Here is a 15,577-nt window from a genome sequence, read left to right on the forward strand (position 1 = left end):
ATAGGGAACATTTTCAGTGACAGCCACTATAAGCCAAGTGTGAGGGAGGAGATGAAGCTTAGGAGACCAGGTGCAAAGGACCACAAGGCTTTCAGAGTGGCAAAGGAGGGAATTTCAAGAGGTGTATCTTGTGAGAATGAGAAGAGTCCTTCCTGTTGACGTTTGTACCTGGGTCTCCCAGACGATCATTCCCTTCCTCCTCATATCACATTTTGCCTGGCTTTCTCCATCACCACTTGCCTAAAAATAGTCCCATTTGGTGGGCTCAGAACCAAACTATTTGGTTTTTAAAGACAATAAAGACAAATTCATGGAGGATAAAGCTATCCATAGCTACATCGCGGCTATGATCTGCCTCCACAGTCAGTCATGCTTCTGAATACCAGTTGCTAGAAACCACAGGAGGAGCGAGAGCTCTTGTGTTTTGGTCCTGCTTATAGGCTTCTTCCCATTGGGGCATCTAGTTGGCCACTGTGAGAACAGGATGCTGGACCAGACGGGCCTGAGCCAGCAGGCTCTACGCATGTTCTTAACTATTTGCACTCTTCCACCACTTGCACACCCACATGACTGTTGGGAAAGGGGTAAGAAAACTGCTGAAGAGCAGCACACAGGACCAGGAGGAAGCAGGTGGAGGTGTGGAATCCCCAGGTTGCTACTAACACAGGGAGACTGCTGACACCCTGCCAATGTGAACTCCTTTACCTTTAACAGCAGTGCTGGAGTGGGGATTTCTGCAGTTGCAGCTCTTCTCAGCCCTCCATGACAAGCTGCACTGGCTGAAAATCACACTCCTACACCTCTGCTGAAAGGCACAAATTACCAACTGTGATGGGTAGGGCTGAAGCCAGTGTTAGAAAGCCAGTGTTAGAAACTCAGGTATATAAGTTAAGTGACAAATGGCTCCTTAAACCAGGGTTACAGTCGCCAAAACAGAATGCCTAGTTGCCATTTTGGGGCCAGACAGCTCGAAAGTCATATTTTTTCAATATGACTTTTTGGTTCCTGAAATTCATTCCGATTGTGCAGATAAAATATAACAGAATTCAACAGGATGTGTTGCTAGTGTGTGAAAACAGTCAAGATCCAAAGATCCCCAGGCATGTACCTCCAGATGGAGGCGCCATCCTGGTGCCCAGCGGCGGAGGAAACTGCTCAGGCACCTGGGGCAGAGTGCCCAGGGGTGGGGCGAGAAGCCCCTGGGGCGGGGCCTCCGGAGTCTGCCTGCCTCCTCCCACGCAGCCGCCCTACAGCCAGGGAGGAGGCAGCGCACAGACAATTTGGGCAGCATGTAACCTGCATGCGCCCAAACCACCTCATCTCTCCCAGGAGAGATGCGTGGCTTGGGCATGCTGTAGGACCCGCGGTGAGTGCCACCCCTCAGTGGTGACACCCGGGGCGGACCGCACCCCCTTCCTCTGCCCCTGCATCTTCACTTGGTCACAAGTGGCCGACAGCCGGGCACAAAATGTGCCTAGCATCTGGCGAATTTCGAACGTTGGCTGAGTCTATTAGTAGCATACCCACCAACATCCCACTGATCAAAATTGGGATGCTCGGGGGGGGGGGGTTTGTCCCACACTCTCATGGCAACCAGCTGATTCACTCAATTGTGCAAGACCAAAAAATGAGCATCTTTTGGTCTGGCGGGAAAGCGCAAGACCAAAAAACAATAAGGGGACATTCCAGGATCCAATCAGAAGCCAGGATGGCATCTGTAATTCTGGGAGGTCCCAGTCAAATCAGGACAGTTGAGGAGTATGTAGCAGCCATATCCAAATCAGGACTTGGAGGTCTTTCCAGTACAGAATCCTTGAGGTAAGAGAGTCAGGGCTTGACTGAGAGATGCTTGAACCTAGAATGCCATCAATCCCCCACCCCCCAAAAAAATTCCAGTTGGCTGATCAGGCAAAAGGCTCCCTGTATTTAGAAAAGTCCTGGCCAATCCAGAGGTTTCCTACAGACTACCAACTGCAGGGGCCATTGCTATGGAGCCATTTTGCACCCAAAGGAGGGTCCAAGTCCTGAGAACTAGATACTTGTCCACAGAAGCTCACTAGACCTAGCTCAAGCCTCCTTCCCCAACACTGTCTCTCTCTTTGCATTGAGTAAACCTATCTTTCCCCCCCAAAAAATCAATGCCATTCAGATGAGAGCCTCTAAAAATTCTTGTTCTTCTACTAGTGCTCAAGCCCTAATAATTAAATGAGCATTTAGAAGCAGGCAAGAAAGGATGTGTTTACATGCGTATCTGTTACACCAGACTGCTCCTTTACTTCATCTGTTTGTTAAACTGGCCGTTTTGCTTTAAGAGAATCCGCAGAAGAAGACGACGACAGTGGAGGAGGATTTGGAAGATCTTCTGGAAAAGGCTAAGACGTTGGAGGATGTTGTGCGCACAAAGATGCAGCTATTAAAGAGACCACAGTGCCCTCATTTAGTCCAGCAAATAGGAAAGTGGTTATTCTGTTCTGCAGCAGCTTTAGTAAGTTCTCAAACAAAGAAGCTTGATGAAGGCAGACAGAGAGGGACTTATCAGCTTAGGAAATGGGAAGGATGCTCCAATTAACTACCAAGCAGTCAGACGTAATTCACTCTGATGAGGCCAATGAGAGAAGACAAGATGGAGAAAATTCGTGGCCCAGCCACTTATACAACACTCAAAACATTCCCCTGCTGGCGGTTAAGCTGCCCACTCTTTTCTACAACTTTCCCCAACTACGTCAAGAGGTCATAGGTACGTTGATCATCCTAGGGAAACAATCCATGGGAGAGTTGTTCTTGTACAAGCCCTAGTGACACAAATCTGTTTCCATTGCTTTGACTCCATCTCTACTAGAGGAAAGTTCACCTGCTGAGAGTCCTGCATGTCAGAACTCTTGTTGAAAGGCAGCGGACCCCTCCTAGCAACAAGATCCCGTGAATCTAGTGTGTAGCAATGGCACACTAGCAATGGCAGCTTGAGCCAGGATCCTGATCTTTTCTGATGGCGTTTCCGCCCAAGGAAGTGTGCTCAAAAATATTATTTCACATTAAAAAGGCATGCATAGTTAAGTGTTTTTAGGGTTGGAATGCAATTGGATGCATTAAAAAATGTGCATTTCACCGGATGCATGCACCGGATGCATTTTGCATACAGATTTTTCATGTGCTGTTTCATTATGTCCACAAAGAACAGGAACAAAATGGAGCTATAAGTTAGTGCCAGTGAAACTGACACAGAACAGACTTAAACTAGTTGTGTGTTCTGACTTGTCATAGACTAACTATAATATTGTATTCACCAGATACTGGAAAACCAATTGTTTATTACAGGCAGTGACCATTTTGCGCACATCTGACACACGATGGCTGACACATGTACCACTTTTGGCCCCCAACGGGGGCAGAATTGGACAAAATGACCTAGAACGCAATCCCTGTGCAAACACGAAGCTGCCTATATTATTATTTATTAAATTGTATGCTGTCCTCCATCTGAAGATCCCACAGCAAAGAGACATGGGTTAAATAAAAAGTTGAAAAGCCCCAAACTCATCAGCTCTCATGGTACAAGAACAGGCCTTGTGACTCTTCCACCTAAAATCTGTTGACCTGGATTTAAAGTAATTGTTACTAGTTACAGGGATACTTCAACCTCAGTACAGATCATTGCTCTGTATTAAAACAAAAACAAAAAAACCGCAGTTCCCTCTCTCTTCTGTCTGTTTAGCATTATAGCCAGTGCGAAGGGCCCCATTTAAAAATTACACCATGTGCAAGAAGTGCTATGCAGTGAGCTGCATGCCTGTAGTGGCTCACCACAACGATCAGGCAGTTTTCCACATGTCACCTCAAACTGTCATAAAGTTAGGCTCACATCATCATCTGCATGGGGAAAACACTTCACCAGAAAATGGCTCACCATGTATCAGCGGCCTAATCTAGAGTGGTCAGCCCATGGCAGCTGTATAACCTCACCCTAAGCTAGTCATGACGTAAGCCTGAGAGTATTTCAAGTTAGCCAGTTTCAGCAATGAAGTACTTATCTGGAAAATGCCAGCCCTGAACCATTTCACTCTTCACTATATATCTATGAAGATTATCAGTCAATCAAGCAATCATCCAATTTGCATGCCACCTTTCAAAAATTAAAGCCATGCTCAAGGCAGCTTATCATACGAAAAATTGCATCACTACAAGCATAGCAAAAGAAGTCAAACAATAAACAAGACGTCAAAAACACACACAACCAAACTGAACAATGTGATACAAAATAAAGATACAGAAAATTAAAACCATCAACAACCCACCTCAGCAAAAACCCTTAAACAAGACCCAAATCCATGAGTCTGTTCAGCACTCCGCTTTTGTAGCTGGAGTCAGTCAGAGCCCCACCTGTCCAGGCCAGGTGGAAAAAGGCCTATAAGATAGGGAGCAGACCTTCCAGGACTCATAGCGAAGGTGGTGTCTACCCACCCCAACAAACCGCTCTTGCTTTGCATCCTATTCAGAAAGTCCCGTTTCCCCTTTGCATCCAAGCAGCCCCACAAAAACAAATAAGGAAATGATTAGTAGAGAATGGGAAAAGGTGCAGTCATGATAAATATCATGCGTTATTTCACATTCCAGGAAGGCCAGCTCCAGACCTTATGGAAGTGTAAGGTGCTCCCCACACACTGCCCACTATCTGCATATACCAACACATATGTATTATATTTACAGGGCTGCTCCAAAACTGGGGTGCTCTGCGTAGATAAGATCTGATGAAGTGGCCGTGGAAGCCTGCCTTGCCTGCCAAACTGTCCACTGTCAGGAATCTGGAGAGTATCGTGAAGGAGGGCCTACAGTTCAGCATCACAACTCAGTCGACAAGAGCCTGAAACTCTTGATCTCAGGGCATGGGTTTGAGCCTCACGTTGGGCAAAAGATTCCTGTATCACAGGGGGTTGGGACAAGACGACCCGCGTGGTCCCTTCCAACTCCACAATTCTGGCAACTGCAGCAGCCTTTTGGAAGCTCCAGTCAGTGGCATGTCACCTGCTGGTCTGCAGGCCTCATCAAGATGCCTGACTCTGCTAACCTTTGACAGTAAGCATGCATTCCCAGTGCTAGCATACATCTAGGGCAACATAGCATCGTTTTAAAAAGCACTGTTGACATCTCCGTTTGCTGGAAAACCAATGAGTGTGTGTCCTGGCAACCCAGGGTACGTTAGTGTGTGCCCTTTTAAAATGTGTTGGGGGGATTACTAGGTTGTTCTTGTTTTTATTTTGTATTATGCTTTTTTTCTAAAAAAAATGTTTAGGGGTACTCTCATTTTCTTACTCATATTGAAATACTGCCCCTCAATGAGGCCAAACTTAGATTCACAATATGTTTAGGGGTATGCATACCCCCGCATTCCCCCAGAAAAAAGCACTGTTATTATGTGCCTTGTGTGATTCCTTTTTTGTGGTTTCATATTGCAAACCTCTCTGGGACCTGTGGGTATAGGGCGGTATACAGTGGTACCTCGGGTTACAGGTGCTTCAGGTTACAGGTGCTTCAGGTTACAGACTCCGCTAACCCAGAAATAGTACCTCAGGTTAAGAACTTTGCTTCAGGATGAGAACACAAATCGTGAGGCGGCGGCAGCGGGAGGCCCCATTAGCTAAAGTGGTGCTTCAGGTTAAGAACAGTTTCAGGTTAAGAACGGACCTCCGGAACGAATTAAGTTCTTAACCTGAGGTAAAGGTAAAGGGACCCCTGACCATTAGGTCCAGTCGTGACCGACTCTGGGGCTGCGGTGCTCATCTCGCTTTATTGGCTGAGGGAGCCGGCGTACAGCTTCCAGGTCATGTGGCCAGCATGACTAAGCCGCTTCTGGCGAACCAGAGCAGTGCACAGAAATGCCGTTTACCTTCCCGCCGGAGCGGTACCTATTGATCTACTTGCACTTTGACGTGCTTTCGAACTGCTAGGTTGGCAGGAGCAGGGACCAAGCAACGGGAGCTCACCCCATCACGGGGATTCGAACTGCTGACCTTCTGATCGACAAGTCCTAGGCTCCGTGGTTTAACCCACAGCGCCACCCAAGTCCCTCTGTACAAATATATGGTGGTGGTGATGCAAGCATGCTTTGTATTCCTGAAGAACCTACATCAGTGGGATGCTGGAGCAAGCAAAATCCCAGGCTATATATGGTATGTTTATCCAACGATCTGACATAAACAGGTTACCAAAAAAAAGACAACGGTGAGCAGAAGTCTCAGTTCAGATCCAGAGTTTCCTGACGACCTGCCGTCGGCCACCAAGTGGCTTCACATCATTCCTTGCAGGCATGCGAGCCGAGGGTTCTTGAGAAGCCTCTCGAAAGCAGGAAGTTCCACTCTGCTGTACCAAAGAGCAGCTATCTGCCGAGCTCTCCACAGTTGCTGGCTCGGCTCCACCCCTGCCTACTGCTGCTGCTGCGGCCCCTCCTCTCTGCCCCATTCACAAGGCAACCCCATAGAGGGCACGAAAGTACATACGGCAAAGAATGCTGCCTGTTCCAAAGGTTGACGAGCACCGACAAGTGCGCCATCGACTTTCTTTAAGGAACAGCTGGGAACAGCCAAGAGCACCGGCGCTCTCTGCCCACCCCATGCACAGGCAAGAGAGGACCTTTGTAAGACTATTTCATAACAGATCCAAAAAAGAAAGGGGTTTGTTTTTTTTTGGAGGGAGGGTAGTTGTTTAAAGGGGTGGAGGAAGGAAGGTTTACTGGAGATGCCTCAGAGCAGGCAGAGCAGACTCATAACTAGATTTAGAGTCCTGCCTAACCTGTTTTGTGGTATGTACTGTTTAACTGTGCTCTTTCTTTCCTTCCCTCCCTCCGTCCTTTCTTGGCAAGAAGATCCGCAGCCCCTTTTCCTCCTCTCTCTTTCACACATTTCTAAGAGACTGCGCTGTGTTAAAGTGACATTTCAAAAGAAGCCCATCAGACTGCCACAAATGTTTATTAAGGCATAAGACTTCTATATTTTGTAGCCCTGAATTGTTCGGAGCGTTTTGCTTTCATAAGTTCCTTTATCCCTCTTAGCCACCTCTCCTATTGCGAAAACCGAAGGTTCTCAAATAAAACACCTTTTTTCAAAGTAAACCTTTTTAAAAAGCTGTACACCGCTTTGAGACTTTTTTTCCCCAGTAAGCAACAAATAAATATAACAAGTCTAGCCAGTCCGAACTTGCAAACCACCCTGCCTCCCATGCAGTAAAAGAAAACAAACTTTTCCTTTAGCATTGCAAGGGCACATGCATGTCAATGGAAGGAAGGAGAGGGGGAAAATAAGAGGTTTGCTTACATAACAAGAAACTGCTAAACTTTACCACAGGACACAACAGCAGAGAAAAGAGGGCATTCTAGTGATGGAAAGAGGAAGATGTTCAGCAGCTGTTAAGCAGCTGACATCAATCATGGCAAGGGAGCAGTTAACAAACAAACAAAAAAAAACAACAACAACCGAGAGCAGAGAAGGAGGAACGAGGAAGGTAGGAAATAAAGAGGCTTCTCAAAGCCTAGTAACCTTATTTGAATGCACTTCAGAGATGCTCAGTGCAAAAGCTGAGCTGGACAGAAAGCTAGGCACAAAGTTCTAAAAGCAAGCCTCAGTACCATTCAAACCCCATCAGGCTGAGGCCCAGTTTCTGAGACCCACTTTGTTACAATTCCCAGCATTGCAACACAGAATCTGGAGTAACACAGCCCCACGGTTCTGCAAAGTTACCCCTTTCTCCAGGTGTGCATGGCTTCGCCAAGAGCTATTTACTGCTTGAGGCCCTTTCGCTCCTTTTATCGTTTTTTCAATGAAAAGCACGACAAGGGTCTCTTGGGATCCAGGACGCTGCTTCAGCAGTCCAAGCCCTACACAGACAGAGCTTCGTGTGTGTGTGTGTGTGTGTGTGTGTGTGTGTGTGTGTGTGTAACAAGAACTGAAAATCTTGGAAGTGAGATCCATGGTAAATCTCATAGTGGCATAGTTCAGGCGTCACCCTAAGCTGAACCATGGTTTGGAACAAATGCGTGAGCTCCTGGAAAGGAGATCACAGCAGCTTTGCTCGTCAGCAGTCCTTTTACTGCCGTTCCACACTGACAGTGCCAGATGATCCAATCCTAAATCACACAATTTAGCTCTCTCTGCGCTAACCACAAGCTGTAACCAAGGTTTGCCCTGTGATTTTCTGAGTCATGGTTTGTTGGCTTAGCACAGCAGCAAAACTAGGAGGGAGGAATGAACTGACCATTATTGCCTCTTCCAGAACCCACAAGCCAGTCCAGCTAAACCATCATTTGGCTTAGCATAACAATAGGGAACAGGCCAAACACCAGCTGCTTTAACACTGTACCCTCAAAGTGCTGATACTCCACTTTGAATAAGCCTGAATATTTTGGAATAAATTTTATTTACTTGTTTCAAAGAAGAATCTGCTTAAAAGTTGTGCTGAGCCAAGGCAATACCCCAAACCGACAGGGTCAATGTAGCCCTATGAAACCCTCCCTCGAGATAATTTCCTCACATCAATCTGAATTTGGGCCTTGGCTACAACAGTTTAACAGCTTCCATTCTGGAAATCTTTTAATTTTGTATATCTTCTCCTGATGCTGTACATATCAAATTACAACACGCAGTTTCCAGTGGCAAGGTGACAAGGACATTTGTGGACCCCTGCTCTGCAAAAAAGAGGCAAAAGAGAACAAGACTTCTGCATCTTCCGATGGTTGCAGGGGTTGGAATTCCTATAGTGACCACTCCTCTCGTTGTTGTATGAGATGGTGAACATACTGAAACTTCCTCCATCCACCTCTTTAAAACAAGCAGCGTCCTGAGGTTGTGTTTGAAGACTTTTCTCATCAATAAGAATGCACACAAGCTGAATAAGCACAACGAGGGGCAGCCATTTTTTTATTTTCCCAGTCACCCCACTGCCCCTACTTGATTGGATATCCAGATTAAGTAAGGGAGATGGTGTTTGCAACTAAAATAATAATAATTCCAGCCCACCCAAATAACTACTACCTCCACTTGTGTTCTGTTTCCTGTTCTGCAAAGCCACCCAAAGCATTGGCATCATAAGCCTCAAGTGCCTCTTGCAAATGTTCAAATACCTGCAGTGCCAGCCAAGCCAGAGAGGTTGAAATACAGCGCCGTCAACCTTGCCAGTTGGGCCAGGCAGCTCCTTCTCTGCTCTAAGGTGGGGCATAGCAGGTGCTTATTATTAATCAATGTGTCATTCGGAGGAACCTCTGCAAATCTGCAAGGGATCACTAAGACAAGCCCCAAAATATACAGAAAGCAAGAAACGTTACAGCCATCACCACCTGAGAAGGTCCGCTAAATATCAGTTTTGCAGTTCTCTGCTGCACTGATTGATTGATTGATTGATTGATTGATTGATTATGACTGCATATGGGGAGGAAAAGGTGCATTACTCTTTTTGCAGATGGAAAGGGATAAAAAAGAACTCAACTGCCAGAAGACAAAATGATGTTGCTTCAAACACACCCAAGAAATCTGGTTTGTGCAAAAGACCTTCTGCAGACCAAACTAGACCCAAGCAGAGTGGGATGCAGCCAGTTATATCGAACAGTTGTGCTTCCAGCAACAAACAGGGCATTCATAAAAACTGGAAGAGCCTCTGTTCTGGGGCTTTAAGTTCTGCAAATGAAACAATCCACTGCTGACGCTTTTCAGAGGGAGTGTTTTTTTAAAAAAAGTGTTTCGGGGGGAGGGAGGGAGATGCCTCAGCTGCAGAAAATGTTATATGCAGAATATCAATTAAAAATAAACACACATGCGACGCTGAAAATGAATGAGAGCTACTGTTGAGCATTGTCACTCATTACTGAAAAGGTTGCCCCAAGGCAAAATGAACAGTATAATAGAAAATATATGGAAAGCTGGGGTTGGGGAGGAGGAATGGCAAAGAGGAGGCTGAGTGAAGGGGGGGCGGAGAGACAGACTATGCATTATGCGCTTTATAAGTAAAACGGGAAAATAAGGCATTTTGACACTCCAACATACAGAGTTTGCATTTTCATCAACTAAAAAGGAGCACCTAGTCTGCTTTCCTAATAGCAGCTACACCATTTCCACACTTGCACCAGAAAAAGGAAACATCTGGTGCTAACTGCCATTGTAGTCCAACCCCTTATAAATGTTTCAATGAGTTCTGAGCTATTCAGCCAGAGGCTTTTTACACAAAACAGTATCCCTTTAGTGATACCAGGGTGATAAAGAACCCCAGTCCATACATTCAACAGGTAGACCATGCCTTCTGCCTAAATGGCAGAACAGCAGTTTGCAGATCCCACACCTTAATGGTTACTCTTGCTTGAGACAAAACCAGCTGAGCTCAGAATACCTCAGTTATGTCAATGTTTGATCAGTATGTGAAGCCATCAAGCAAGCTGGAGGTCGAGGGGTTGCAGGAGGGGAAACAGGAACGGAGAAACAAGGATTACAAACCATTTATATGTGCAAGGTTCTGTCTCATTTTAGGAGATCAGTCCACATGTGACCTTCATAATTGACCAAAAGGGTATTTCAAGGCTGTCCTTGGAGTGGGGAGGGGATGTCCCTGTTATTTTGCAAATGCTTGTCCACAAATCTTCTCCTGGGTTACATTGGGAGTTGAAACAGTAAGTAAAATTGTTTATTTTCCAACCAAGTTGTGTCTCTAGCCTTCACAAACCTCCCTGAAGAGACCAACAGGTATCTTACATCATCTCCAGACACCCCAAATTTAACTGGTTTGTACTCTCAGCCCCAAAACGAGGGTCCCCCTTTTCAATGTGGAAAAGAATATTCAGAGGTGTTCTATTTTTCCTGAACGATGGCAGGCTGTCAATTCCACAGCAACATAAACCTCCTCTTCCTGGCAACATATAGGAAATGCACAGCTTTTTCTAACAAGATAACAAACCCCCAAATTATTAAGTTCTATATGGGTACTCTTTGAGAACATTTTGGTCCCACGGACTAGTTTTAAGGAGTAACAGGTGCACTCAAGCAGAGGACAGGAAGGACATTGCCTTTTAGTGATAAGAAAAGCACAAGGAAATCTTTGGAACGTACTTATTAAGAAAGAGAAAGAAGTAGCAGCGTTAGTAGTAAAAAGTTAAAGATGGGATTGGTCAGGGTTTGGAAGATGCTACTCCCCACCTGTTTGAAAAGCTGCAGTGCTCCTTTTCTAAACTACATTTAGAAGACAACCACACTTTGGCTGTAACGCAAGCAAAACTTTAAATTCTGTTGTTGTTTTTCTAAGGGCTCGGCATATTTCGCATAGTATTCTTGACACCAGCCCTGTAAAGTAGACCAGCATTCTACCCTACTGCAGGTTGGAGGCAGAGGTTGAGACATATCAACTTGCCGAAAGTTTCCGTGTGAGCTTATAGAGCAGGTGAGATTTGAGCAGAGGCTTGCCTGGTTCCTATTTTATTATCCTCTGGAGGCTTGGAGAAGACTTATTTCCCCAATTTTTTAAGATAACAATCTTAATCCTGCTGCTTCATGCTGGCATGGTGCCAGTATCCTGCACGATGGGGGGAAAGACCAAGGGCTGGTACCAGATCAGCTAATGCAACTCTGCTGGGTGGCAGCTACGGCAAGCAGAAATCCATCCCCTTGGCATGGGTGCCGCCTTGTTAATGGCACTGGCACCCCTACACAAAGAGAGTATATACATACACCACACTTGGGGCTGACAGTCTTAGCAGTGGCGCCAGCCAAGTACATGTGGGTAGGCCATTAAGGGGGCAACCTGGTTCTAGCTGCTTTGGGCCTGACCAGGGTGCATGTGCTAGCTGGCACCACACAGTTTACGATGCCAGTTCCACCAACGACGTATGCATGTCAAAGGGCAATGCCGGTGTCCTTAACAGGGTGGTGCCAGGAAATAAATGCAGACTGCGTGGGGCCAGAGCTCTGCTTGCCACCTATTAAGGAACCTCAGGGATGCACACACCACAAGCGACTTACCTAGGGGGCCAACAGAGCCTGAAAATCTGGGTTCTCGTATTATAATTTCCGCTTCTAAACCTAGCTTTTTGCTAGATTGGCTTGTTCATTTTCATAGCATTTGCTGTTATGTCGAAGTGAACTAACCCTGCCAGAATCAGGAAAGAGCTCAAAAACACACCAGATCATGGACACCGCAACACAGCAACTGCAGAAATAGAAGGAGGGTTTTTGCTGGGAAAAATATTGTTTGAATTAAAGTATCACGAGCGTGGCCAGCGTCCTGGGAATTCTGATGCTCTCAAAAGAAAACTTTTAAACTCTTCCCTGTTCTCTCCTGGTTTCGAGTTTATCAACGTCAATAATGTTTAAGTATCTGAAACAGCAGGGTAGCTGTGTTTGTAAGCCATGCGAAGGCTGCAATTGCAATACCGCCTTCTCAATGTAATCTCTCTCCACTCCCCTCTCGGTCCCTTTCCAGAGCTACAGGCATGAAGATGCAGGCCAAAGTACAAGCAAGGGAAATTAGCCAACCGGAGCTGCTGCGGAGGCTCACCTCCTCCCTAACCCCATGTGGCATCTCTGGACCAATCAACAAGCTCCACCCAGCTGTTCAGCTCTGCTCCCCGCACCCAATGACTGACAGCAGTGCACTGTTACTGCAGAAGGTGTCATCCATCACTGGAGAAAGAGAGCTTTTCAGTGTACCAGAAACTTTAGACATCTTAAATCCATCCTAACACCTGCATTTTCTCCTTCCACACCCTGTTCTTTTCTCTCATTTTAAGGGGGTGGGGTGCGATTTGAATGCATGCACACATACAGATAGAGACCCAAAAGCAGACTAAAAAAAACTTTAAAAACTTCTTGTTATAACATGGTTTTCAGCCACTGCAAAAAAAAAAATAAACTCTGCATACAAACAACTTGTTAAGGATCTGAAACACCCTGCCATTGCATTGTTCGTCCAACATTGTGTAGCACACACAACCTTACATTTGCCTCTCCTGAACCTTTAGGAGCTATGGGTGGCATGATACTGCTAAAAAACAGAAGAAAGAAATAGACCTGACAGCGTATAATATATGCCCAGATGACAGAAGACTGGCTTTACTAAAGACTCACGGGCATGCAAAATGCTTATCGAATGAGGCAGCTAGTATTTCCAATGTGGAGACTCCTCTAATTTCCCTACACAGAGTCTATTTTTAATCACCAACTACATGCACCCTCGCATGTGCATACGTGCCACAGTATAACTGAACAAGCTCAGGAGTTCAGTAGTTCTATTTCACAGTTAACTTTGTGCTTTCATGTATGAGAAGAAACATTTCTCCCCTTTCCTTTAGAAATTTTGCAAAAAAGCAGCTAAGGGCACAATCCCGCTGCCTGAGCTGAGATTCCCACATCCCCAAAGTGCAAAGTAAACGGTTTGTCAAGTGCATCCCTTAATTCTTCCCATCAAGCCTGCACTTCCCTATCTTATAACTCTCTTAACTTATGAACAGCAATTGAAGGATTAATGACAGCTGGGAATTTTAACCTAGGGCTAGGGCCAGAGATTTGAAGGCATCTATAAAGTACGAGCGAGAGAGACCAGGTACAGCTCTCTCTCTCTCTCCATGTCCCATTTACTACCTTGAAAGCCTCTTACTATTTTCACATCCAAAACTAACATCTCACAACTGCTCAGTTTGCACAAGGACAGCTATGCCTATCACGTTACGCAGTTGAGAACTCGTGTCATCCAAGCAAAGCCACAGCCAGCCCCAGAACATTTCAAATTAGAACTACGTAACACACCATCTCTCAAACTTTGGTCTAACCAGGGTTGCACACTGCCAGTGCCGATCGGTTTCATTCATGAGCAATACCATGACGCAATGGCAGCAAGGCTACAGAGCGTGCTCAGACAGAACAAAGTGACCTGCAAATCTGTTTACCCTAAATTTGTGCTTTACTTTTGAGATCAAAAAAGTTCAATCCTCATGGCACTTTACAGGCAAGACCTCTTGGGTTAAGTTACTCATTTAAAGTGGAGCAAAGCTTTGTTGGTTTAGAGAAGGCCATGCAAGTAGACTGGAGATTAATTCACCAATATAATTTCCTAGTTATGGAACAGAATAGACAGTAATGGCTAGAATTTACTGCACGCTTATCGGGGAGGGCATTCATTTGTATGTCAAGATTTGAAAACGATACACGTTTTGAAAACGGAAAAGATCAGGTCCAGTTCCAGACCATTTTCCTCCAACATTGTTGCTATCCAAAGTGGGAGATGCTAAGCACAAGACTTTCTGCAGACAGGATAGGGCCAGAAATTGGCATTATTACCGTATTTTTCGCTCTATAAGACGCACCAGACCACAAGACGCACCTAGTTTTTGGAAGACGAAAACAAGAAAAAAAATATTCTGAATCCCAGAAGCCAGAACAGCAAGAGGGATCTCTGCGCAGAGAAAGCAGCAATCCCTCTTGCTGTTCTGGCTTGTGGGATAGCTGCGCAGCCTGCATTTGCTCCATAAGACGCACACACATTTCCCCTTACTTTTTAGGAGGGAAAAAGTCAGTCTTATAGAGCAAAAAATATGGTATTTTTTTTCAGTCAGGCAGTAAGTTCAGGCAGTAAGCTGATGCAGCATATGCCCTCAAAGGACACAATTTAGAAGCACCTTTTTGATGCACAAGAATTTGCAAACATCACCCCTGACAAAAACACTTGTGTGAGACTGGACGGTTTAACTTTCTTGGACCGTTGCTCAAGCTTCATGGCCTCTCTCTCTGCTGTTTTTTTAACTGCAAGTTACACCTTAAGCATGGAAGGGAAGAGCATAGATTTGCTTTCCAGCCCCTACATCCCCTTACTTAAAACCAAAAAATAGTAGTAGTAGTAGTAATAATAATAATAAAAGTCTTCCATCCTTTTGACCTTGGACTTGTTCATTTTGTCGGTGTCTTTCAGCACATTCTCTTTGCTAACTATTCCACACACTGCGAGCCCTGATAAAAGTGGTTAATGTTTACTGAAACCTGCGCATGAACTGTACTAAACCTGATAGGGAGGAAAAAAGGCAACGTTCTGCTAACAGCATCTCTGACCTTTTTTATTAAAAAAAAGCTGCACACATTTTGACTTTTTAGCAAACCGTTTTCAAATAAATTGTATGTAGTTTTGGAGTGGGGGAGAGGCTGAGGAGAGAAGGGCAGGCAGCAAGAGATCAGAACAAGAAATAAAAAAGAAAGAATTTCTACACTGCCTGCACAGCAGCTGACCCAAACACAAAGATGTGTACCAAACCAGCCTCTTGGGGTCTGGGGAAAGGATCCATTAAGTTTGCTTCCTACAGAAACAGAAGGAGCAGCAGCAGGGAGCCGAGAAACCAAAGATCACATCACATGTGTACAAGGTTAGCAAATAAAAGCTGTCAGAAGAAACATATTGGCATTTATTCTAAGGCAAAGGTGCAAAAGCTGTGACCCTCCAGATGTTATTGGGACTGCAACTCCCATAAGCCTCAGAAGCACGGCCAATGGCCAGAGTTGCAGCCCAGCAACATCTGGGACGGCTACAGGTTACCCATCCCTGTCCTCGGACTCCTATTCAGGTGCACAGGCAT

The 15,577-nt window shown here is 45.4% G+C and overlaps 1 protein-coding gene and 1 long non-coding RNA gene across 21 annotated transcripts in view; one reads left to right on the top strand and one right to left on the bottom strand.

Moving 5' to 3' along the window:
* RREB1 (ras responsive element binding protein 1) overlaps positions 1 to 15,577 on the bottom strand; it is a 125,890-nt gene that overhangs the window by 79,466 nt on the left and 30,847 nt on the right. For 2 of the 20 annotated variants that reach the window (XM_083623687.1, XM_083623686.1), the window contains exon 3: positions 11,982 to 12,168. The exons of the other annotated variants lie outside the window; for them this stretch is intronic. The gene's annotated coding sequence lies outside the window, so the exon portion shown is untranslated. The remainder of the gene's footprint in view (positions 1 to 11,981; positions 12,169 to 15,577) is intronic. 20 annotated transcript variants of the gene reach the window in all.
* LOC310767235 lies at positions 6,356 to 13,509 on the top strand. The gene is made up of 3 exons (XR_014550781.1): positions 6,356 to 6,628; positions 7,335 to 7,491; positions 12,442 to 13,509. It is a non-coding gene; the product is annotated as an uncharacterized lncRNA (long non-coding RNA).

The sequence above is a fragment of the Podarcis filfolensis genome, assembly GCF_964270895.1.
Source record: "Podarcis filfolensis genome assembly, chromosome: 7".
NCBI classification, from domain to species: Eukaryota; Metazoa; Chordata; class Lepidosauria; order Squamata; family Lacertidae; genus Podarcis; species Podarcis filfolensis.